Source organism: Nomascus leucogenys, chromosome 3, assembly GCF_006542625.1.
Source record: "Nomascus leucogenys isolate Asia chromosome 3, Asia_NLE_v1, whole genome shotgun sequence".
In the NCBI taxonomy this organism is placed as follows: Eukaryota; Metazoa; Chordata; class Mammalia; order Primates; family Hylobatidae; genus Nomascus; species Nomascus leucogenys.
In genome coordinates this window covers 132,872,843-132,899,018 of record NC_044383.1, presented here as the reverse complement: position 1 = coordinate 132,899,018, position 26,176 = coordinate 132,872,843, and the positions used below count along the sequence as shown (strand labels likewise).

The following is a 26,176-nucleotide window of genomic DNA, read 5'->3' as shown; positions in this document are numbered from 1 at the left end:
TTGGGAGGCCAAAGCAGGAGGATTACTTGAGCCCAGGAGTTTGAGACCAGCCTGGACAACATAGTGAGACCACATTTCTACAAATAAAAAATTAGCTGGGCATGTTGGCACACACCTGAGGTCCCAGCTACTTGGGAGCTTGAGATGGAAGGATCACTTAAGCCTAGGAGGTTGAGTGCAGTAAGCCATGATCATGCCACTGCACTCCAGCCTGGGCAACAGAGTCAGACCCCATCTCACAAACAAAAAACAAAACTGAACCGAGGTTGCACAGTGACCATGAAAACTCTTGTCTACTTCTATATTCATATTCAGAAATCCTAGAGAGCAAAGGCAGAGAGTCCCAGAATAGGGACGCCATCTTGATCTGAAATTTTCCAAACATTTATATCTAGATAGAGAGCTCTGGTGATGGCCAAATTATTTTATCACTTGCTAGTTGTGAACATTGAGCAACTTACTTGGCACCTTTCAATTACAGTTTCTCATCTGTACAATGGGAATAACAATGATTCCTACCACACAGTGAAGCTTAAACAAGATAACACATCTGATATGTGGCGTAAGATAGAAACTCAATAAGTGTCATTTATCAATACTACGATTTCAGGGAAACAGAATATTTTTTAATTACTACACATTTTCTGGCTGTTATATGGATAGGCTGCTTTTATTCAGAAAAAAATAACCTTCATGAAGTGCTTTTATTTCTCTAGGGGCTATTAAAATGTCTAATCCTATTATAAAGACTTTTGCTTTCAGCCTAACAGACACACTCAGAAATGGAATGGACTCTCAGGCAGATAGGACTATGGATTTAATGACATCAGGTACCTAATGAAGCCCACTTTGGGCTGATCGGAAAATACCCTCTGCCCTGTCTAAACCACATGGCAAGTCCAAATCAAGCAAGCTACGCAGCCAAGAAATGATTTGTGGGCTCTTGGGTCTGTTTTCATTAAGTCTTTATCAATAATGTATAGAGTATTTATTGAGTTCCATATGGGAAATGTTACATGCTAGCTGCTTTGGGACTGTATAAACATACACAGTGTGGTGATCCCCAGGGGCATACGTATAGTAAGAAAAATAATACATGCAAAAATAACCACAATAAAAGTAAACGTGAAAACTGCTACAAGAGTTTTGTGAACACAGGAGCTCAAACACTTTCACTTTTTCCCACAAAAGATGTGTGGATTTTTGCTGGATAATTATGCATTGAAGAAAAAGGACCTCAAGGAGAAGCCGATGGCATAAACAAAAGTGTAAAGATGCTAAAATTAATTTCAGTAATAATAAAAATAACCGACTTACATTTTATACTATGTGCTGGGTAAAATGTGTATGCATCAGATCAAATGGACAAAGCATAGATAAGTGCTAGGTAAAATACATGCATATTATATATATATGCAAATATAAATATATATTTCTATCAAATGGATGCTAGAGAATGTGTTGTAAGGTAGGCAAGGGATTAAGCCACAAAGTAAGCTGTGGTTAAAAAAAAAAAAAAAAAAAAATGGATTTCAAAGTCTTCTGTGATGTCAGAACTCCCTACCGGGAATAAAGAGTTCTCTGGAATGGAACAGGGTGACCTTCTGGCTGTGGCACCTGGTGGCTGGTCTGGGATTAAGTAGTTTACAACCATCCTCTGAGGGAGGTAGTGAGTGCATTGTTATGTCCACTTTGCAGGTGATCAGAAGGAGGCACAAGAGTTGTGAGTGATGAAACCGGGATGTTTAGTCCATTTCAGAGCTGGAATTAGTATACAAATCATGCTTGGCTGACTTCCAGTGCTGTTCCATTCTCATATCCAGGTTCTTACCCTGTGGCTCTGCAATACCTCATGTTGTTGATTTTCGAATGAAAGAGACAAAACTTTTATGTCCAAAGATCACTGTAACAGGTTAGAGTAAGTGGCAGCAAGCCCAGTATGCTTTGGCTACTTGAACTGCATGTAAATTGCAGAATTGATAGTGGTTGAGGTTGTCTAATATTTACTTGCAAGGAGTAATAGGGGTTGCTTTAAAGGACTTGGAAGAATCCAGGAATCTGAGTGTTCATAATTCATCAGATGTATAATTCTAAAAGTGGGAGAAGATTTGAGACCATCTTATTTCTTTATTTTACTAGTGAGGAAACCAAAACTCAAAGAGATTAGATGAATGGCCAAAGCAATACAGAGAGTGAATGGGGCAGGCCCATGTCTCTTTACCCTTAGGCCAATGGAGCCTACAGGTCTGGGCAATTGGTCTTCTAGAAGAAGCACTCAAAGTCACAACAGATGAGATGAGAACTGGAAGGGTGGGTTAAGCACGACCCTCTGTGTGCAGAGGGGAAGCTGGTTCTATAAACAAACTCCAGAACATTTGCTAGAATAGGGATACAAATATAAAATCATAAAGTATCCTACCTCCCCTCTGAGATACTGCCTCTAATTTTATAAAACTCCTCTCTCAGTGAGGAAGTAGAAAATGGCAAATAGCCTTCAGTGTGCTTGATTTTTCAACCCAGCGTGATAGAGACATCAACAAAATTTATTAGGTTTAAATGGGATTGACTGGATTAAGTTCTCTACCTAAGAAAAATGGGGGTTCTGTGTCATATGTTCCAATTTGGCTTCAGGAAGAATGAGATCACGTCCTTTACAGGAACATGGATGGAGCTGAAGGCCATCATCCTTAGCAAACTAATGCAGAAACAGAAAACCAAATATTGCGTGTTCTCATTTATAAGTGGGAGCTAAATGGTGAGAACACAGGGACACAAAGAGGGGAACAACAGACACTGGGGCCTACTTGAGGATGAGGGATGGGCGGAGGGAGAGGATCAGAAAAAAGTAACTGTTGGGTACTGGGTTTAGTATCTGGGTGAAAAAATAGTCTGCACAACAGACGCCTGTGACACAAGTTTACCTATATAACAAACCTGCACATGCACCCCTGAACCTAGCATAATATTTAAAAAATAAATAAAACTTGCTTTTAGAAAGTAAGATTATGGCTCAAGGACACCTGAGAATATGATAGTAAAAGTTCATACTTGTAAAACATAGGGAATAAAAAGGATTCCGACGCTAAAGAAAAGCTTTAAAAACTTCTGATCTATTAAACTGGTAAGTTAGAAAATTCCTAGTCTACTCTTAATGGAGAAAATAAATGATTTTTCTCAGGTTACAACACAATAACAGAGTCTAGAGCAAAGGCATGATCCAGAGATATCTCCACCCTTCACTTTAAGAAATCTGTGCAAAGCAAAAGAATGCCAGGTGTCACTGGGCATTGAGTGGAGTAGGATCCTTTCCAAGTGTACTGTCTTCTATGATGAGGTTTCTTGGAGTGGGGATTCTTGATTCTGCATAGGGTGATCCAAAGCTTGGTGATACCTAGGTAGGTTGAAGAGACACTTCACTGTTCTGGGAAAGGAATAGACCAGGACCTTCTGCTACTTGAAGGCTTCCCTCTCTGTGCCCTAAAAAAAAAAAAAAAAAAAACAAAAAAAATGGTGTGGAATCCTTGGGGCTTCAGGGAAGCAAGGAACCGACGGCTGAACTTTGTGTTTGAAGTTAGGATAGTTTGTATCTGGATGACTTAAAGATCCGTTGGCAAGAATGGAAACCAAGTCTCCCAAGGAGAAACCTACAAGAAGGAATGGGGTCAATTGCCCGGGTGACTTTGGTGCAACCAAAAGCCTATGAGTGTTAGCCAGGGAGGGCTGGTTCAGATTCTGCAGATCCAGTTTCTAGCAGTAGAGCCTGGTGTCAGCATCAGTAACTAGTGCACTGACCAGACTTTCCAGTTTTTTCTCTCTTCAACCAGCTGCCTAGCATTCTTGTACAGAATGAACCCTTTGGAATGAGTAAGTCCATAGTGTTCTTGGACAAGACAGTAAGAGGGAACCTGAATAGGTTATACTGGATATTTTTCTAAAAACCAAACTGTGGGAACTGAAAAATTAATTGAGAGGGGAGGCATACAAGAGAAAGAGATGTGATTTTATTTAAACTACGAGCTGAAAAACGTGACCCATCCTGGCTACCTATGAATATCATTAGTTTGATTAATCTGTGGATATATTATGAGATTCTCTAATTCAATATTTGGAAGTGCTTATGGACTTGAAATGTCTTGGTCAATGCTGCGCTGAAATGGGCGGCCTGAGAAGAATACTATGGGAGAAATGCAAGGATCTCTGTGACTCTCCAGGGAGCAGCCTCTGGAGGGGAACTCTTGCTCCTTTTCTACAGATACCGGCATATTTTAGAGGAGTCTGTTTTCAAACAAAAACAGCAGAAAGGACCCCTTTGTAACATGAGCATTTCTTTCAGGCAAATAAGCCTCCCTGTGACCTAGGAGTTAAGAGCTGCCTTTATGTTGATTTTCCCTGGACTTCACAAATGACACCCCTTTTCAGTGGTTCAGTTTGAGTGTTAACAGAAACCTATGTGTGAGTAACACGTATCCACAAATATCATGTTGTCTAGTTGGAAGATAAATATATGCAAGGTAATTTTGGTCACAGGGGAAATGTAATAAAAGTCCAATTATTTTGGCAAATATGTTACATCTAAACATGCATTTGCTTTTTATACTCTATGGTTTAGGCCCCATAAAGATGATTTAGGGTGTCGTCTCTTCCTTGGCTAATTTACGTGCCCAGAGAATATGCATCTACTCTGACCTCACCTGCTAACTTGCTAAGTGGCTTTTCTGTTCCCAGAAGTTCATAGCTGTGTGCAGAACAGCCTTTGTGACTTAGAGGTAGATAAACAAAGTTTGTTTTCTTCACTCCCATATTAAGCTTCTGCTCAGCACTTTCTAGAGGCGCTGCCTAAAAGTCTAAGATAACTAAAGATGTAACTGATAGGTTTTCTCTGTTCTTTCTTAAATAATCACCTTTTTGGTGACTGTATTTGTTCATAACTTAGAACCACTCAATAGGTTAAGTGAATGTGTGGGGGTAAATGAAATCTCATTCATGGAAATAAACTTGAAACATTGAAATATTAAATTGATGATGCATGTGGCTAGACAAAAACACTTTGCAGACCAACTAAAGTTTTGAGCTTCTCATTGAATAGATCCATTTCATTTTAACTGTGCTTTTCATGCCAATGGCTGTTAGCTGGGTTTCTGACAGATGTCAGCAATGCAACTAAATCCAAATGCCTGAATGATCCTTCCTCCTGGGTGTGATGCAAACTGTATCAAGTTTCTGATGCCCAGACCAGAATACTTATGAATCTCCAAACACAGTTCTTTTATGCCCTCCATGACCTGTCCTGTGTCATTTCGTTTAACACATATATTTATATTCAGAAAATTTAGCTATATATGCTGTGACTCCTTAGAAGACCTGATGACCCTTACAACCTAAAAAGGCACTAAACACTGCTATGTTGTAGAGTGCAGGATCTGCAGTGACAGGCAAGTCCCAGGTTACCTTCTGTGACATAAATTTTGAACTTTGTCCCATATATGGCTATGCCTCATGTCAAATTTGGGGCTCTGAAGGTCAGCTCCATCCTCTGGTCAGCCTCAGGACCATGTCACAGGATGATGTAGCCAAGACATACGTGAGGACCACCAGCTACCACACTGTTGGCTCTGCACACTCATGCTACACCATTGAAATAAAACACAGAAATTCATCCCCTCTTCCTAGGAGTTGAAATTCTGCAGCTGGCAGAGACTCCCTGCATGTTTTCTGGGAAGAGCTCAGGGACATAAGAATTCATTCTGTGGAGCATAACCAGGCTTTTAGCCTCCGTCCCACACACAGCTACACATGCTGTAGTAGGGGAGGGGCCAGGGACGTTGTCTGGAAAGGTGTAAGGCCAACCACAGAGTTCCCCGGGCCGTGTCCTGGACCCAGGCTAATCATTCCACCCCCAAGTAATTGTGGGATAATGTGTTCCCTTCTTCATAGGCAAAGCAGGTTATGGAAATTATTTTATGAAAAGTACCTGGGAGTGTTGCCAAGCTCATTTTTGGTTCATTATACCATCTATTATTAATACATTATCACATAATGATTGCATGGTCTGATCTTTCCCTCATGCATACTATGGTGGTTTTTTTCTGTGTGTGTGTGTGTGCAGACAGTGTAACTGGATCTTGGTTCATGCTGAGCTTAAAATTTGATCTTCTGAATATCAGCAGAAAGACTCTTTCTGGTGAATACAGATCTTCCAAGCAATTATCGACTGACTTTGTCATTAGACTGCCCTTTCAGAAGGTACAAAAAAAGAAAAAGAAAATTACTATTGTGAAGTCTGAGCAACTGGGAAGAAATGCAAGGTGAAATGAAATGGTAAAGGTAAATGAACGGGAAGAACCTGGGGAGACGGTAACCATGTTAATCATAGTAAACTGGGATGAAAAGACAGAGAATAACACAATATAGAGGGTTTTTTTTTTTAATTATTAGAGGAAAAGATGGTCCAATAGCATGACTAGAGGCTTTGAAAAGTAAAGACAGCTCAAAAGGAACGAAATTCTCAAAGCATTGTAATTGTACAATCCTAGCTCACCTTCATGAGAGGAAAGTTTAAGAAATGGGCAGCAGGAGGGGGCTTGCTGTCTATTTTTAGAAAGATTTTGGCCAAAAAAAGGAAGTGTTAGCACAAAAAGAGGAGTCAGTTTTTATAGACACATGAAGGGTAGTGTTTTCCAAAAAGACCGAAACGTGGCACAATTTTATTCACCTTTGTAACTCCAGCACCCACTATAAGGGCTAGGCCCCCCAAATGTCTTCCATTGATTTTGTCGTTTGGAGAATTTGCTCTCCGGTTCATATGAGAAGGTATGGCTGACATTGTATGGTATGTGGGATTTGCTTCAAAACAATCCAGGGAGGAGAAAGACACGGTGAGGGTAATGATGAAATAAGATTGACCGGCCGGGTGCAGTGGCTCACACCTGTGATCCCAGCACTCTGGGAGGCCGAGGCAGGTGGATCACGAGGTCAGGAGATTGAGACCATCCTGGCTAACACAGTGAAACCCCGTCTCTAATGAAAAATAGAAAAAATTAGCCAGGCGTAGTGGCGGGCACCTGTAGTCCCAGCTACTCGGGAGGCTGAGGCAGGAGAATGGCGTGAACCCAGGAGGCAGAGGTTGCAGTGAGCCAAGATCGTGCCACTGCACTCCAGCACTCCAGCCTGGGCGACAGAGCGAGACTCCATCTCAAAAAAAAAAAAAAGATTGACCACAATTTGATATATTTACAGCTGGGTGACAAATACTAAGGCATTCATTACTGTATTATATCTACTCTTGTATGTTTGAAATTTTCCACAATAAAAATAAAGATCAAACCGTATCTCTCAATTTAAAATAAAATGTTGTAGTTTGCTTAAAAAAAAATTCCACTTGAAATATACAAATGCAGATCTTTAAAAAAGAAACTCACGGAACAGAAACAGTGAAAGCCTTAGGAAAAGGCTAATTGAATTGAAACACCGGTCACACATTTGATTTGCAATGGAGCAAAGGGACAAATCTGGGACTCTGGAAAGTTACTCCGGTGCTCTATTTTATGGCTGACTTTGAGTCAAAGGGCATGGGTGTCAGAGGGAGCTCAGTGTTTTCTGGGTCGCTAAAGGGGAACCGATCAACCAAAGTTATACAACAGAATATATTTACTGAAAATAACAAAAACTTTTCCTTCAGTTGGGGCTCTTGAACTATACAAAGGGCTGTTCTCAAGGTTTTAGACAGACCAGGTGTGGATGAATACACTAGTAGAAGTTTGATGGCCACCTGATAGGGATGCTGCAAAGAGAATTTCTGTATCACTCGGAGGCTGGACTAAATGACCTTGAAGCTCCCTTCCCACTGGATGATGCTCTAATTCTGCAATGAGATTATCCTTCCTGTTTAGGCACATAACTTGTAACTCTTGCAGGAAGCATGCCATTTGTCACACATCATGAGTACCTGATTTGAAAGAAAGAAAAAAAAATACTTGATTTTCAAATAAAAACTTAGTCTTTCACCAGCTAAAACGTAAAGATTCAAATTATTGATGCGAAATAACTAGTTTTAGTAAGTTGGGCTTTAATCCATGTGTATTGAATTCCTAGAAAGTGTAAGGTGTTTGGATAGTAAAGGAGGCCAGGACCTTTGCAAGTGCTGAGTGCTTGGATGGGTTTGGTGCCTCCAGCCTCTCTCCTCCTTTCTTGGGAGCTGCCCATGACATGCTGCTCTTGAGTTGTTCTTCTTGCATGGAGAACAGCTGCAAAGGTTTGGATACCCACCTTGCAGAGCCATTTTTTAACTTAAAGCAACATGTCACCCATCCCAGTGATTTTTCTTTAAGCTTTATTTCTAACTGCAGTGCAAAGATTTATTTTTCTCAAAAAAAAAAAAAAAGAATTATTGTGTCAACAAACAAATGGGCTAAGGGTTGAGGTCAGCATTCTGAAATGACACAGTATAACCAGTGCAGCTATTCTGGTGCTTCCAGAGGGAAACTAAGCACAGTTTGGTCTATATCAGGGTAGGTCAGCAGCCTCTTGGCCTCAGACTGAAGATGCCCACTCTTCAGGACCTTAGTTAGCCTTGCAATAAATGATTGGGAAGGATATGGCGCTAGCCCTCCAAAGATCTGGAAGGGACTCCATTCTGTCCCATGATATTATTATCCTTTCTCTGTTTCTTCTCCAGTTGTCAGTGACATGAATCTTTGCTCCCTTCTTCATGGAATATTTCTGATCTAATAGCCCCTACGTTTCAAAAGATGGATATAAACATCAGATGAATATCACAGGAAAGCTGGATTGCTCTGCAGTGAGTGAAACATGGAAAGGCCTTTCCCCACCAAGCAGTAGGCCAAACTGTAAAAGTAAGATGTATTTGAAATAAAATGGTTCATAGATCAGAGGTGATCCTGTCTTTTTTAAAGCGTGAAAGTGTTCCTTCTGCAGAATGAGGCTCAAAAGAGGAACATGAATAATTTGGTATTTATTATGTTATGATCTGCTTTAATCCATTATATATATGAAATTGTGTGTGTATATATATATATATGTATAGATGATACAGAAATATGATTCTTTAAAAGGCTACATATTTAATATGCTTTCACTCTTAGCCCAGAGCAAAGCTGGTTTCTTCCTGCAGATAAATCATCCCCAGCTCTGGAGTTCTATACAGTTGACTTTAAATAGTCACTTGGTCGCATATTTTGCTGGATTTCCAGTGTGATAGATGAAAGGATGCTGCACTTCTTACTCAACTACGTCTCCTCTTTTACATTTCAGGCCATACATTTCCATTAATTAATGCACACTGTCGTCAGCTCAGTCTTCTATCTTCTTTAATCATTTCAGCACCTGATTCACAATTTTGCTTCCCACACCACCTCTGACAACATCCTTGTATTGGTCAAGTTTATGAGCATTCTGGCACCTTACCATTTAACACATAACACCCTGTGTTGGTAAATATATTTTTATCTCCCTGCACATTGAAGTACGACTTGGCATTTCCCATACAGAAACCATGATGCACTGCAAATAACTCAAGCTTCACAAATATTTGCTCTGACCCAATGTGTAATAGGGCAATTTTAATCCCGGATTCACCATCCTTACCATTCCCACCACCTTTAATCCTCTCTAGAGTCCAGCATCTACCGAGGCTGTGCTAGTAGAAGAGGGCTTTTGAAATGTAATCAGGTTGGGAAGAAAATGCACTTTTATTTTAGGAAAATTCAGGAGAAATTGGCAGGAAGCTAATCTCAGTGCAACACGTCTGCTCATCCCTTTTTCTCTCCTGCAGAGGCCAGAACACTATGAGGGCTCTGCTGTCCTTGCCAGCCTTCAAGCAATCAACGGCTCTTGTCCAGCAGTGGCTCAAACTCCTGGCCATTCACCCCAGGGACAGAAGCCAGTGGAGGGAGCAGTCATTGTTATTTACTTCTCATTGGCAGGTGGTGACCAGATGGATATAAACGGGCTGTGGAAAAAGAGAATGCATGGCCAAAACTGGTGGTGCTCTCTGTCCAAAAACTAAGGCCCTATGACCATGAATGAAGCCAGAGGGCAGGTAGGAACAGGTAAGAGAATTTATTTCCAAATCACCGTCCCCCTTTAGATGTTGAATGTTTTGAGTGTTTCATTAGTGTTACAAGTCCTCTAAGATTCCACATAAACGTTTAGCCAGCCAACAGTTAAGTCTGTACCTCGCAGGGCAAGTGATGAATGTTGAGATTATAATTGTGAATGGCACAATCTCAAGGTCTAGGTGAAGTACAACGTTGAACGGAAAAGGACTAAAAGAGGAAAAGAAGACATTTCCAGAAGAAGGTGCCAAAGTAGGGCTCCAGGCCAATTTGTTGAAAGCCAATTTGTTAAAATTAACTTGATGAATGACCAATTTACTGATTCATTGAGGATTTTGGCTTATGTTTTAGTTTAATTCCTACCCCTGCTTCTGAACATGACCCTGCCTCTGTAACAAAATAGTCTGGGCCAACTTCACAGACAGGGACAGGGAAAGTATAGGGTGAAGATGAAAAGAAAACCTTCTAAACATCCTTACAATCGCACAAATTGGACATTTGGCAAATTGTTTTTCAGTCAATTGACTTGCTTCCCCAAAGCACAGCTATCTTCTAATTGTCTCTGTTTTCTAGCACAGGTTCCTGCTGCTTTCACATGCAGTTAAAATAAGGAGGGATGACATTCCCAAGAGCACACACATATGCACACCACAAGGTGACATGTGCACACCTATATCCACAACCCACTTACTGGGTTTCTGTACAAGGTGAAGAACGCCTTCTCAGAAGTCATCCCCTTCCTTCATGCTACAATATTGCCTTATGTTAGGCTACCTGGGTAAAAAACATCACCAGAATTCTGGTGCTCAGTAGGTCTTTTAGTCATCATAATTGAGTAATCAGATTGAAGACTAATTCCAACCTGGATCCCCTCTCTAATTTTCTTGGCTGTAAATCTATTCAGGCTGCTGTAAAAACAAAACAAAACATACATTGGGTGGCTTATAAACAACAGAAAGTTATTTCTCACGGATCTGGAGGCTGGAAAGTTTAAAATGAAGGTGCTGGCAGAATTGATGTCAGGTGAGGGCTCACTTCCTGGCTCATAGACAGCTGTCTTCTCACTGTGTCCTCAGCCAGTAGCTGGCAAGGGAGCACTTGGGGGCCTCTTTTAGAAGGGCACTAATCCCATTCATGGGGGCTCCACTCTTGTGACCTAATTACTTCCCAGCCTTACCTCCTGGTACCATCACATTGAAGATTAGATTTCAACGTATGGATTTTGGGAGAACCCAGACAGTCCACTGCAGGTCGGGAGTGCCTGTAAAAGCATCGGTCTATGCAAGGGATATTGTTTCATCAAGTCTTCAATATTTTCAATGCTACACTCTACCGCTACAGTTCCTTGGTTTCTTTAGCTGTTACTCACTCTTATTCTTCATTGCTTATATCAAAACTGAAGACCTTTGGAAAGATCCTTAAAGGAGTCTGAAAAATTCAAGAGAAAAAGACACAGGAATGCAAATTAGAACAACAATAAAATACTATTTGCAACCTATAACATTGTCAAAGCACATGAAAAGGAACTCTACTGGTATTGGCTCCTAACCATTGGTGAAAATACAAATTGGCTCAGTGCTTCTGGAAGAACATTTGCAAATACATGCTGAGTAGCTTTAAAGATACACTGATCTTTAATTTTTCTTCTAGGGGTTTTTCCCAAGGAAATAGAAATGTACGTAAAAGTTATTATCCTAGTGATGTTTACAATAGTAAAATAGAAAAAGTAGTGAAAATAGCTTTAATATCCATCCTTATTAAATTAACTGAATATATTTTGTTACATTTATATGACATATAATAATTATGCAAATATTTAAAATTATCAAAATATTTTAAGTAAAGAAAACAATAGATTGTTTATGTATAATACTATAACACTTTCTAGTATAGCATATAGAATGTTAGAAAAAGATCCTTACTTGATATACTAAATTAAATAACAATTATCACTTGGCTAAGAGATTGTAAGTGCAGTTTATGCTTTTTCTTCTAGATCTATATTTTCCAGATTTTTAAGTTAACATGTCTTCAGTGAAGGAAGCCTGGTTTTGAATTCTTATAATTCTTTTAAAAATAATTTCATAATTTTTCTTATAACAAAATTAAGAAAGCAAAGGGATTAAAAAAGCAGCCTTATTTTCCTACCAGAAATAATCCCATTGTACATTTTCTCTCCCTGTTAAGCACAAATCTTCTCTAGAATACAGAAATATTCTAGAGATCACTGACGCATTTGAGGGAAATCAAAAACAAAACAAAACAGAACAAACAGAAGCCTTAAACAGTAAAATAACAGCAAGATGAAACTGATTTAAGACAATCAAATAACATCGTTTCCTGTTCATTCTCTAAACACAAGCTTTCTCTCGCTTTGATAGGTAGAATGAATCTGGGAAGGGATTGGTGTCCTCTCCTCTTCCCTCCTTCCGTCCCTTTCTCCCTGGCTCCCTTTTAAAAGCTAGTTGCATTGAATACAGCAGGGAGGTCTGATGGGAGACACTGGTGGGGCTCCTTGCTGCAGGATGAGAGGATGAAACACACACAGCAGGGGAACATACACAATGAGCATCAAACCCCTAGCACCGGGAAGGCATAGAGGGGCTGTTGAGGAAAGGGTGCCTATGATGACTATTATTATTTAGTCTTAAAAAAACAAAAATCAGGGCAGCCCCTTTTGTAAACAAACAGAAGCACTGAACCAGTGTCACTGGGTTCACAGGCAGCTGCCAGCTGCACGCAGCGGCAAGTCAACCAGAAACTCAACTAAGCAGTTTCCAGGATTTCATGGGAAGGATGACGATTCCTGAGAGTCCGTGCTCCCCCCTGGGGAAATGGGCCACTTGGGCCCAGATGTGCGGGTCTTTTCCGGACTCAGGCCTGCGTCAGCATCCCTGGCCCGCGAGCCTGCGCCCTCATCGTTGCATAAGAGTCGGTGCGGCCTCGCAGCCCGCGCGCTTGTCATTGGCGCCTCCTGCTGGACACACAGAGAAATGGCGCCTTCGCAGCCATCTCCTTGCCCCAGGCTGTCTCCACTTTTAGGACATTATTTTCTCCCTGTGCCACCATGAGAGGGGAATTTTCTACAGAGAAGGAAAAGAAATAAACCTTACCGCCGGAGCACAAAGCATACCCTGGAGCCCCAGCCAATATATGATTTCCATGGGAGGAAGGGCTGATTCCCAGCAGTTTATTCACACGGGCTCCAGTCCTTTCCTTACACCCGTGCACCTGCAGGACAGAGAGGCCAGGCCTCAGCCTGACGAAGCAGAGAAGGGACCAAATAGGATTTCTCAGTGCGTGGAGGAATGTGAAGGGGCGAGGCGTGCAGTCTTCTCATGCTTTTAACTCTACATCCTGTCACAGAAGCAGAAAGACCCGGAGAAGGCCGAGATGTCCTCAATTTCCTTCTTTTCTACTTACTCCTTTAAACATCTCAGCAACTGCCTGTCATGTCTCCAGAATTACATCGGCCTCCCTTGAAGTGTAAGCTGTTACCCTCACCTAACCATACAAATTTTATTTTATTTTATTTTTTATTACTGTACTTTAAGTTTTAGGGTGTATGTGCAGAACGTGAAGGTTTGTTACATAGGTGTATGCATGTGCCATATTGGTTTGCTGTACCCATCAACTCATCATTTACATTACATCATTTACATTACATTACATGTTTCTCCTAACGCTATCCCTCCCCCAGTCCCCCACCCCCCAACAGGCCCTGGTGTGCGATGTTCCCTTCCCTGTGTCCATGTGTTCTCATTGTTCAATTCCCACTTATGAGTGAGAATATGCGGTGTTTGGTTTTCTGTCCTTGTGATATTTTGCTAAGAATGATGGTTTCCAGCTTCATCCACGTCCCTGCAAAGGACATGAACTCATCCTTTTTTATAGCCATACAAATTTTAGAGATATTTAGACCTGCCTCAAAATCTTCTCTGCCCAAGTGTTAGGACTCCTGAGCTTGGGTGGGCGGCAGCCCCACAGTTTCTCAAACCACCATGCACACTCCCTAGAGAAAGGTGGTACAATTATTGTTCAGCTGAGAGAAAGTTCGTCATGCTACCGTCTTCTCTTTGCTCACTTTGAGTCAGATGTGCCACATCTCTCGCCTGAGCAGTTGGCTAAATTTGTGGTCAATGGGGCTGAGCAGAGATGGAAGGGCTATCAGTCCTGTGCAGGCCAAGGGCGCAGGCCTGCTGGGAGGCTTTCCTGAGAGCAGTCGCTCTGAAGTGTTCAGGGTAGCCTTGCCTTTTAATTTTAGTCCATGTTATTCATGCCCTCATCTTCTCATGGTTCTCAGTCTTAGCTGCACTTTCACATCACCCAGGGAGCTTTTAAAAATCACCGATGCTCAGGAGCTGCCCCAGACTCATTCATTTGGAATTTCTGGAGATGGGGCCAGGGCACTGCATCTTTTTTTTTCTTTTTCGAAGATTCTCAGATGACTATAATCACAAGCCAAGACTGAGAACTACTGCCTTCATCTGTGTCTCCCCCAGCTTGTAGGTTGTGACCTTAAACAAAGTAGGAACTCAGTAATGGATTCTGATGAATGAATGAGTGAGTGACTATATGAATGGATGAATGAAGACTGAGAAGGGAAAAAAACAGATGAATAATCCTTTATCACAAATATGGAAACAAATTGTGATTAATGAGTTAATCACTAACTAAAAGTTAGCCATACAATAAAAGCAGTCACCAAACTAGAGGTGGACCATTCAGTGGATAGGCTGAAGGGGATGAGCCAAGGTATCTAACATTGATGGGAAAATGCTTCAAAGGGACCTGTGTTTATTGTTGGAACTGGTCTGGTAAAATTCTTCCTTTGGAAGACAGTAGGACAGGGAGGAGGCAGAGAGTGGGGAAGTAGTTGAACTCATGTAACTGTCTAAGAGGAGGATGGCGGTGTTGCCCCTGTTTCAGGGAGTCAGGCCTACAGAGGCCCTTTCTGTGCACACAGAGCATATGGAACTCAGAGTTCCCTGGGGTGACTGAGGCAGAGACTTGCATAAAGCAGGACACAAACCCACCGAAGAGGCTCAGGAACAAGAATACATATGTGAGAAGTCTAGGCAAGTCCAGTCTCTCACTCTAACTAGAAGGTGAACTCTTTGAGACCAGAAATAATACCTTTCTCAGACCTTTTCTGAAAAGTTTCTATTTCTCCAAGTACATGGGAAGGGACTGGCTTCTAAAATAAGTGTAAGCAAGAAGGGAACCAACAGAAAAATTAAGGACAGTGTATTAATCAGGATTCTCTAGAGGGACAGGACTAATAGGATAGATGTATATATGAACGGGAGCTTATTAAGGAGTATTGACTCACATGATCACAAGGTGAAGTCCCACAGTAGGCCATCTGCAAGCTGAGGAGCAAGGAAGCCAGTCCGAGTCCCAAAACCTCAAAAGTAGGGAAGCCTGCAGTGCAGCCTTCAGTCTGTGGCCAAAGGCCTTAGAGTCCCTGGCAAACGACTGGTGTAAGTCTAAGAGTCCAAAAGCTGAAGAACTTGGAGTCCAGTGTTCGAGGGTAGGAAGCATCCAGCATGGGAGAAAAATGGCCAAAAGACTCAGCAAGTCAAGTCCTTCCACGTTCCTCTGTCTGCTTTTATCCTAGCCATGCTGGCAGCTGATTAGATGGTGCCCACCCAGATTGAGGGTGAGTCGGCCTCTCCCAGTCCACTGACTCAAATGTTAATTTCCTTTGGCAACACCCTCACAGACACACCCAGGAACAATACTTTGTATCCTTCAATCCAATCAAGTTGACACTCAAATATTAACCAACACAGATAGAATGCAAATTCAATGAGTTTGCAAATTGGTATAAGATTCATACAGTGAAACGTGGTAACCATCTGGGCCAGGATATGGCTAGAAAGAAGCCAAGTGGTTAAGTCATGCCCAGAAGGAAAATCAGTCACAGGGTAGGACTAGGTTGGCTCTCAAGGAATTCTATCTCCAGGGTTTCAACTCATCAATTTTCACAAACAACTAGCATGGTTTCTTTCCTCATTATTAGAGTCTCCATATTCAAAATAGAATTAATAACAGAGTTTCCCTCCAAAGCTGGCACAAAGCAATGTATTTTATTGCCCACTAAACAAAGGTTTGCTTTCTAATTCTAAAGATCCAAATCTCTCCCTAGCTAACGTTTCAAATACAGCTGGTTTACTTACTGCTTTGGATTTGTCAGATAAAAGCTAAAGTTCTGGGTGACAGTTATTTTTCTACCCTGGGGGACGCTGGGGACTTTTGGTGAGGTCTTAGATACTCACACATATCCTTTAATTTACCATAAATTATTAGCCTGGTTCAGTCTAATTATTACATAATTCTTCTATGTTATAATATAAATTCTGAATGCTCATATGATGCAAAGCTTCTTCCTTCCCCTATCATTGGCTTAACCAGGCCCAAGAGACCAGGGGGAGGTTGGAAGCACAGTTGGCTTTCTCCCTACTTCCTGGCTACACATCTTTCCTAACTTGCTGGTTACTATTTAAAAATTCCTCTGGAATTAGGTCCAGAGTGACAGATGAATCTGGAGAAAGGGTGAAGGGTTAGAGGCTGGTACACATGCCATCCAGTCCTGGTGCCCTCTAGCCAACTAGATGGTCAAAGCTTTCCTGTGGGATGTTGGTTGTGAATCTTTGCTGGCCCTTGACCTGCAGCTCCCTGGAAGTGGGAAAGGTGTGTTTCCTGTCATCTGGCAAGTTGGGTATGATGCCCAGCTCAGCCGTTGGACTCACGGTACTCCACCCATCTCTTAACAGTTGCTATGGACTACATGTCTGTGTTCCCCAAGAATCATATATGGAAGCCTAAATCTCCCCAGTCTGATGGTATCTGCAGGTGGGGCTTTGGGGAAGAAATTAGGTCATGAAGGTAGACTCCTCATGAATGGCATTAGTGCCCTCATAAAAGAGATGAATGAATGAATGAAGAAAATGTGCAAGCATGCTCTCTCTCTCCATATATATGTATATAATGCATTGTATATATGTAATAGACTATTATTCAGCCTTACAAAAGAAGAAAATCCTGGCATTTGATGACATGGATGAACCTGGAAAATATGCTAAGTAAAAGATACAGAAAGACAAAAACTGTATAGTCTCCTCATACATTGAATCTAAAAAAGTCAAACTTACAGAAACAGAAAGCTGAAGGGTGGTTGCCAGGAATGCTGGGGGTCTGGAGGAAATGAGGAGATGTCTGTTAAAGGGTACACATTTTTTTCAGTTATAAGATGAATAAGTTCTAGAGGCCTAATGTGTACCATGGTGACTATAGTTAATGTATAATTGAAATTTTCTAAGAAAGTAGATCTTAAGTATTCTCATCACAAATTATAAAAAGGTAACCAAGAGAGGTGATGGATATGTTAATTCAGTTCATTGTGACAATCACTTGGTGATGTGGTTTGTATCTGTATCCCTACCAAATCTCATGTTGAATTGTGGTTCCCAATGTTAGAGGTGGAACCTGGTGGGAGGTAATTGGATCATGGGGGCAGATTCTCATAAATGGTTTAGCACCATCCCCTTGGTGCTGTTCTTGTGGTGGTGTATTAGTCTGTTCTCATGCTGCTAATAAAGACATGCCAGAGACTGGGTAATTTATAAGGGAAAGAGGTTTAATGGACCCATAGTTCCACATGGCTGGGGAGGTCTCACAATGATAGCAGAAGATGAGGGAAGAGCAAAGTCATGTCTTACATGGTGGCAGGACAAAGAGTTGTGCAGGGGAACTTTCATTTATAAAACCATCTGATCATATGATACTTATTCACTACCCTGAGAACAGTATGGGGGAAACTGATGATCAATTATCATCCCCATGATCAATTATCACCACCTGGCCCCACCCTTCATATGTGGGGATTATTATAATTCAAGGTGAGATTTGGGTGGGGACACAGCAAAACCCTATCAGATGGTGAGTGAGTTCTCACGAGATCTGTCTGTTTAAAAGTGTGCAGCACTTCCCACCTCTCTCTCTCTCTTGCTCCTGCTCCTGCCATGTGAGGTGCCTTGCTCCCCTTTGCCTTCCACCATGACTGGAAGTTTCCTGAGGCTTCCCCAGCAGCAGAAGCTGCCATGCTTCCTGTACAGCCCACAGAACCATGAGTCAATTAAACTTCTTTTTTTTTCTATAAATTACCCAGTCTGTTATTTCTTTATAGCAATGAGAGAACAGACTAATACACTAGGCAATGTACATGTATGTCAAAACATCACATTGTACACCTTAAATGTATACAATGTTTGTTTGCCAATGATAACTCAGTAAAGCTGGAAAAAATAAAATGTGAATGAAGTCAAATGAATAGAGAGGTAAAAGGAGTAGACACAAGAGAGCTTGCCTCCTTGCTCTCCCTCTCTACTCTCCGCCGTGTGAGGATACAATGAAAAGATGGCCATCTGAAAACCAGAAAGCAGGTCCTCACCAACATCTGATCTGCTGACACCTCCATCATCTTGGTTTCTCAGCATCTAGGACTGGGAGAAATAAATTTCTGTGGTTCAAGCCACACAGTCTATGTGGTATTTTGTTATAGCCGCCCAAGCTGACTAAGGCAGGGTCATATAGTGGCTTCAGGCTGAGTGAGTCTTTTTTCCAGATGATGTCAAGTCAACTCCTCACTGTGTTCACACTTCTGAAAATCTCCGTCCTTTTCCCTGCTGAGGTGAGAGGAAGCTTGCTCTTTAATGCTCTCATTCTGCTATGTGGGGCTTGTGCACATGACCTCTCACCTTTTGACTTTTCAGATATCTCTCAGAATTTAGTCCATATGTTCTCCGTATTCTAGAACATACAGGCCAAACTCTCTCAAGAGTTTCCTTCAAACCCCTCTCACTTGGGCTTAAGCAGTGAGGTGGGGGCAAATGCACTCATCCCTTCCCCTATGTTGCGAGGATTCAGACAACACAAAAACTAACTTCAGATAAGTTCTCCAGACCTTTCCACCTAACTTCTCATACAAGTTGCAAGTGAGGTCTAGCACCTCACTTTAGAATATCAAGGGTGCTTGGCACCTGCTGTAATTTAAAAATATTTCTATAACTTTTTTAAACTCCTCCCTTTAAGAAGTCGAGTCTAATTCCCTTAACTTTGAGTATAGACTGGTCTCGGTAAATTGCTTTTAGCAAACAGAATACAAAGGAAATGATGTATGAGACTTCTAAAATTAGCTGGTAAAAGGCCTTTTGACTTCTTGCTTGCTCTCTTTTTCTATCTTAGATCATTTGCTCCAGGAGAAGCTGGTTGCCATGTCTTGAGGACAGTAAACCCTCTGGGGAGGTTCCCGTGGTAAGGAGCCAGGGGTCCTGGCAATAGCCTCCGAGTGAGCCACCTTGAGAATGGATTGTCCAGCCCCAGTCAAGCTTTCAGATGACTGTAGCCCCTGCCAATGTCTTCACCACAACCTCATGAGATCCCAAGCTACAACCACTCAGTTAAGTTATTCCAAAATTCCTGACTCACAGAAATTGAGATACAGGAGAGGTCATAGTTAAGATCTTGATGTTCTATCTTGACCCATAATATAGGAACTTCACCTTTTGAGAAGCACCAGGGACAGATACCTGTGCCTGGCAGAAGCTGTCCATGCCCCACTGATACCCCACAGTACTTCCTGTTCTGCTCAGTACTCCTGCTTCTTTCTATAAACAACTGTGATTCTCCACCTGGGAGCTTCCTCTGGCCACAGGAGCCTGCTCACCTGATTGGGACACCACAGCAGTACTGGTGAGTTATAGCTTCCAGGAGCAGCTCTCTTCCAGCAAAGGAAAGGGTTGGCAGAAAAGTACTTCAGCTGCCTCTGCTAGTGTGTGGGGCAATGATAAGACATGCTCCACACAGTAACGCAGGGGTCCCAGCAAGATGGAGCCCCACTTGTCCACAGTAGTAACTTGCCCGTAGATGCCTGCAATGACTTTCTTCCCTGCTGTGCCTTTCTTTCCACTCCCCTGCCAGTGCTTCCTGGAATCATCTCCTCATCAATCATTTGTTCCCAAATTCTGTCTGAGTCTGTTTCTGAGGAAACCCAACCTGAGTCATCGTCCCTCTTCCCCCCCTCACATTCTCTTCACTGGGGGAGGATGGATTGAGTTGACTGGCAAATTCGGGAGAAGGAGTTTGCATTGGAGTGCGTGACTCAGCTGAGGCTGGGCTCTGTTTCTTCAGAATGAAGTGCATTCAGATTTGATGTGTATCCTGTCTCCGGGAAGCCCCACGCTCTGCCCATCTTAGCATGATTACTAAGGTACACTCTGCCCTTGCAAGGGGAAGGCCTGAGATTTGCCATTGGCAAGCTCAGTGGGAGTTGGATGTTTTATGTAACCTGATTGTGGATATAGATCAATCCATGCTTTTCAATTCAGTCCTCTCTCTAATAAACTGCTGTCATGAGCCCCATTTGTCTAATTATTATCTATTTTCTTAAGTTGTTTTAGTGCTCAGTAAAGAAAAGTTTTTTTTTTCATTTTGTGACCTAAAACTTCATGTACATGTAAAACATAGGAGGAACAAAAAGTCTAATGTATAAGCAATTTCAAATGACCTACCAAATTCATTGTAGAACATTATGCCAATTAGCAGTTTTTTGCTTATAAAAGGAAAACTCAATAATCTTCAGTAAAGGATCATGTTAACTGTCTCAGGTAACCAAGTCCTATAAAAAACTGAAAGGGGAAACTCACTAACATGGCAAGAAACAAGTGTGTAAGTCATGCACATTTGCATCTAATGCTGTTAGCAGAACCCTAGTTCATAGTTCTGGGATGATGTCAGGATTTTTAGCTTCATGAAATGAAACATTTCTTTTCTTGGTGTGAATTTTTTTTTTTTTCCTCACAAAGAAAAGTCCTTAGTCACAAGCTTCTGAGTATTTTTTAGTCAAGATGGTGTTTAGCATTTACTTTTTAGCTGCATTAAGCTAAATTCTACTGCACTCCCACACATCCCCACTACCATTTCCTCCCGATCACCAAATAATTAGGAATGATAGATAAATGGATAAGAAGTTTATTAAAATAAAAAGAATGTTTCCCACTCAAAATTTATATTTTCTTTTGAAGAAATGGAACAGAAATGCACAGTAGAAACTAGAGCGGAATCTGTGGACATATTGGTTTAGAGGAACAGAAACAAGCATTTTAGTTCTGTGGCATGATAGAGACCAAATACACCCTGCAGAGGTAGGGAATATAAGCCAAAGTCATTGTGCCAAGTTAGAGGCTGGGGTGGAATTCTTCCTCCTATAAAAGACGCCTTCATCCGACATCTTACTAGGCTGAGACAGGAGCCTGCTCACTGTCGAGGGCTATGACTTGTGGAAGCTGTAAGGTATGGAGGAAGAATGTGGTACAACCAGTACCTGGGACAAGCCACTTGCCCCCTCCAAGCACAGACCTCTGATCTCTCTGGTTTAATTTCTGGATAGGAACACTAAGCTGACAGGATAAGACCTGGGACCACTTAGAAGGAAACTGTAAAACAGCCGTGCCACACAGGGAATAGTGAAGGCAGAGAGAGGGCGAAAGTATTTACATTCAAGTTAAGCCTGCAAACTAAAGTTCTACGGCTATCAAGGAAAAATATTGCTAAGAAAGGCATCCAACAAAATCAACATGGAAACCTGACAATTTATTGTCAATGAGATGCAAGTAATAGAACACTCTGAATAATGTTAAAACATAATTTGGGGCCAGGTACGGTGGCTCACGCCTGTAATCCCAACACTTTGGGAGGCTGAAGCAGGCGGATCACCTGAGGTCAGGAGTTCCAGATCACCCTGGCCAACACTGTGAAGCCCCGTCTCTACTAAAAATACAAAATTAGCTGGGCGTGGTGGCGCATGCCTGTAATCCTAGCTACTCGGGAGGTTGAGACAGGAGAATCACTTGAACCCAGGGGGCAGAGGTCTCAGTGAGCCAAGATTGCACCACTGCACTCCAGTCTGGGCAACAGAGCGAGACTCTGTCTCAAATAATAATAATGATAATAATTGTGTTTAATATATAGACATTGTTTTAAGAACTTTACATGTATCATATCATTTGATAAAAGCAATAGCACTATAAAGTAGCTACTATTACCTTCATCTCACAAATGAGGATACAGGGCAGAGAAGTTAGGGAACTAACTCTAGGGCTCACAACTTGTCACTGTGAGTGCAGAAATAACATATGCAACAAGATCAAGAAGTTATAAACAAGAACAAGAAAGTATGAAATTAAAATATGAAATTCTGAAATTAATAGAAAGACAATAACAATAGGTGCATATAGAAAAGAACTAATTGTAAATCATGTAAATATTTTGAAATGATGGTCAAGAAAATATCCTCAAGAGAGGATAAACTTCAACTAGACGTAACTGAAGGACAATTTAGTGAAGTAGTAATGAGTAATTTACTTAGAAAGAGGGGCTCCAACATGTGTCTCAGAAATTCAGACATGAGACACTTGAGAGAATGCCTAAGAAATCACTATTTGAAGAGGTATCAGCTGAGAAATTTCCAGAAGCAGATTTCTAATTTCGTAGATTAAAAGCACATACTGAGTGCTGATCAGGATAAACAGAAATGCTCTCACACCTATACATATTGGAATGAAACTGCAGAACAAGGATGAAGGTAATATCTTAAAAGCAGCCAGAGAGAGAGAAAAAAATCATGTTATATACAAAACAATCAAGATTAGACTGACATCAGGCGTCTTATCAGCAAAAATGGATGGCAAAAGTCAATGAAGTAATATCCTCAAAAGGCCATAGGAATTCAAACATCTCCCCAGATTTCCCTTTGTGGTCAAACTCTCCTTCAAGGGTGATAAAAGGTCTGAGGAAGCTTGCAACTGTGGACTCTCACTGAAATCATTAGTGAAGGGTGTACTTATTAAATACTAATATAAGAAAAAAAGCCCAGAGAAAATAAGCAGAATTCCAGACAATGCAGTGAGCAGGGAAATTGTTTAAACATATCAGGAGAAGCTGAGCTGTATGTATTCATGAGCCTTGCTACTCTATTAAAATGCTGATATATAACAGTCTTCAATTATACATCCCCACAGGTTTTTCTGAGAGATGAAAGTCAGTTATTTTGGTTAAGATTTACAATAAAGACTGTATTAGGAGCAAGAGTGACAGAGAAATACAAGTGTGGTTATGCTACTGTTTTTGAGGAAAAAGAATAGTTTTGTACTAGAGTAGTGCCAATTTGTCCTAGAATATGAAAGAGCTTAGTGAAGAAAAATCTTGGAAAGTAAATTTTACTTGCCTTGTTGTATAATACCTAAGTCAAAAAGAAGTCATAATATAGTTTAAAATTTTGGCAAACTAAAATTTTGGATGAACTGAAGCTAATGAAATCTCTGCATATCAGCATACCTACAACATACATCTAAGTGAAAAAAATGATTTTGTAGGATATATAATGACACCATATATATTTAGTTTTAAAACCATGGTAAACATGGGTAAAACTCATATAATCATCACTTAACTCAAAAATAGATTAATACCATCATCTCAAATTTCTACTTTTATTCCCCGAGAAACTCTCTAATTCCGAAATGTAAGCACTATTGTATTCTAACACAATGGTTTTGTTTTCAAATTTCATATTAATGAAATCATCCAATATGCATTCTGTGGTGTCTTCATTTTGTTCAGCATTAAATCCATGATATTAATGTTTTTGGTTTGGGTTCAACTATCTTTGGAAGAAAGTGCTATCTCACTATCTGTCTGTCTGTCTGTCTATCAACTGTTTATTTTGAAGTCATATTTTATTAAATTAGCCAGGATACATGAAGCCTATCTTAATAACAAAAGGTTAGTAAAACAGCTGGAAGATCTCAGTGAATAAACACAAATTGTTTATTTTCCATTTATACAAAATCCTTGTAGGTCAGGTGAATCTTCATAGTTATTGGCCTCCAAATGTGATTTGGAGATCCACACTGCTTGGATCTCATAGTTCTGACATTTCAATACGTGGTCTCCACATTTCCTGCCAATGGAGAAGCAAAGTGATATGGTTTGGCTGTGTACCGACCCAAATCTCATCTTTAATTGTAGTTCTCATAATCCCCGCATGTTGTGGGAGGGACCCAGTGGAGATAATTGAATCATGGGGGTAGTTTCCCACATGTTGTTCTCATGATGGTGAGTTAGTTCTCATGAGATCTGATGGTTTCATAAGAAGCTTCCCTGTTAGCTGGACATTTATTTTCCTTTCTGCTGCCATGTGAAGAAGGACATGTTTGCTTTCCTTTCCACTATAACTGTAAGTTTCCTGAGCCCTCCTAGCCATGCTGAACTGTGTGAGGTTTAAATCTCTTTCCTTTATAAATTACCTAGTCTTGCATATGTCTGTATTAGCAGCATGAGAATGGACTAATACAGTAAATTGGCACCAGTAGAGTGGGTTGCTGCTGTAAAGATACCCTAAAATGTGGAAGTGATTTGGGAACTGGGTAACAGGCAGAGGTTGGAACAGTTTGGAGGGCTCAGAAGAAGACAGGAAAATGCGGGAAAGTTTGGAACTTCTTAGAGACTTGTTGAATGGCTTTGACCAAAATGCTGATAGTCATATGGACAATAAAGTCCAGGCTGAAGTGGTCTTGGATGGAGATGAGGAACTTGTTGAAAACTGAAGTAAAGGTGACTGTTGTTATGCTTTAGCAAAGAGACTGATGGCATTTTGCCCCTGCCCTAGAGATCTATGGAACTTTGAACTTCACAGAGATGATTTAGGGTATCTGGCAGAAGAAATTTCTAAGCAGCAAAGCATTTAAGAGGAAGCAAAGCATAAAAATTTGAAAAATTTGCAGGTTGACAATGCAGTAGTAAAGAAAAACCCATTTTCTGAGGAGAAATTCAAGCCAGCAGCAGAAATTTGCATAAGTAACATGAAGCCAAACACTAATTGCCAGGACGATGGGGAAAATGTCTCCAGGGCATGCCAGAGAACTTCATGGCATCCCCTTCCATCACAGGCCAAAAGGCCTAGGAGGGAAAAATGGTTTCCTGGGCCAGGTCTGGGGCCCCCTGCTATGTGCAGCCTGGGGACTTGGTGCCCTGCATCCCAGACACTCCAGCTGTGGCTAAAAGCGGCCAAGGTACAGCTTGTGCTGTGGCTTCAGAGGGTGCAGGCCCCAAGCCTTGGCAGCTTACACATGATGTTGGGCCTGTGGCTGCACAGAAGTCAAGAATTAAGGTTTGGAAACATCCATCCAGATTTCTGAGGAGGTATGGAAACACCTGCATGTCTAGGCAGATGTGTGCTGCAGGGGCAGAGCCCTCAAGGAGAACCTCTGCGAGGGCAGTATGGAAGGGAGATGTGGGATTGGAGCCCCCACACAGAGTCACCACTGGGGTACTGCCTAGTAGAGCTGTGAGAAGAGGGTCACTGTCTTCCAGATCCCAGAATGGTAGATCCATTGACAGCTTGCACTGTGCACCTAAAAAAGCCATAGACACTCAATGCCAGCTTGAGACAGAAGCCAGGATGGGGGGCTATACCCTGTAAAACCACAGGGGTGGAGCTGCCCAAGGCTGTGGGAGCCCACCTCTTGCATCAGCATACCCTGGATGTAAGACCTGGAGTCAAAGGAAATCATTTTGGAACCTCAAGGTTTAATGACTGCCCTATTGGATTTTGGACTTGCTTGGGGCCTGTCACCCCTTGGTTTTCACCAATTTCTCCCATTTGGAATTTTGGTATTTACCCAATGCCTGTACTTTCACTGTATCTAGAAAGTAACCATCTTGCTTTTGATTTTACAGGCTCATAGGTGGAAGGGACTTGCCTTGTTGCTGATGAGACTTTGGACTTGGACTTTTGAGTCAATGCTGGAATGAGTTAAGACTTTGGGGGACTGTTGGAAGGGCATGATTGTGTTTTGAATTGTGAGGACATGAGATTTTGAAGAGGCTAGGGGCAGTGTCCCCACCTAAATCTCATCTTGAATTGTAGTGCCCATAAGTCCCACGTGTCATGGGGTGGACCCGGTGGAGACCATTGAACCATGGGAACACTTTCCCCCATGCTGTTATTGTGATTGTGAGTTCTCACGAGATCTGATGGT

General features: G+C 41.4%; 3 long non-coding RNA genes across 5 annotated transcripts in view; all 3 read left to right on the top strand.

Moving 5' to 3' along the window:
* Positions 1–8,888, top strand: part of LOC105739575 — a 140,944-nt gene extending 132,056 nt beyond the window's left edge. Inside the window, exons 8-9 of the long non-coding RNA XR_004029384.1 lie at positions 6,111–6,324; positions 8,675–8,888. This is a non-coding gene — a long non-coding RNA (uncharacterized LOC105739575). The remainder of the gene's footprint in view (positions 1–6,110; positions 6,325–8,674) is intronic.
* Positions 1–12,445, top strand: part of LOC115834466 — a 275,808-nt gene extending 263,363 nt beyond the window's left edge. The window contains exons 2-4 of the long non-coding RNA XR_004029383.1: positions 9,942–10,067; positions 11,724–11,748; positions 12,261–12,445. This is a non-coding gene — a long non-coding RNA (uncharacterized LOC115834466). The remainder of the gene's footprint in view (positions 1–9,941; positions 10,068–11,723; positions 11,749–12,260) is intronic.
* Positions 12,446–13,445: 1,000 nt separating this feature from the next.
* LOC115834465 overlaps positions 13,446–26,176 on the top strand; it is a 29,226-nt gene continuing 16,495 nt past the window's right edge. For 2 of the 3 annotated variants that reach the window (XR_004029382.1, XR_004029380.1), the window contains exons 1-4: positions 13,446–13,559; positions 18,703–18,768; positions 19,323–19,536; positions 19,631–19,829. This is a non-coding gene — a long non-coding RNA (uncharacterized LOC115834465). The remainder of the gene's footprint in view (positions 13,560–18,702; positions 18,769–19,322; positions 19,537–19,630; positions 19,830–26,176) is intronic. The other variant, XR_004029381.1, reaches the window with a different exon arrangement.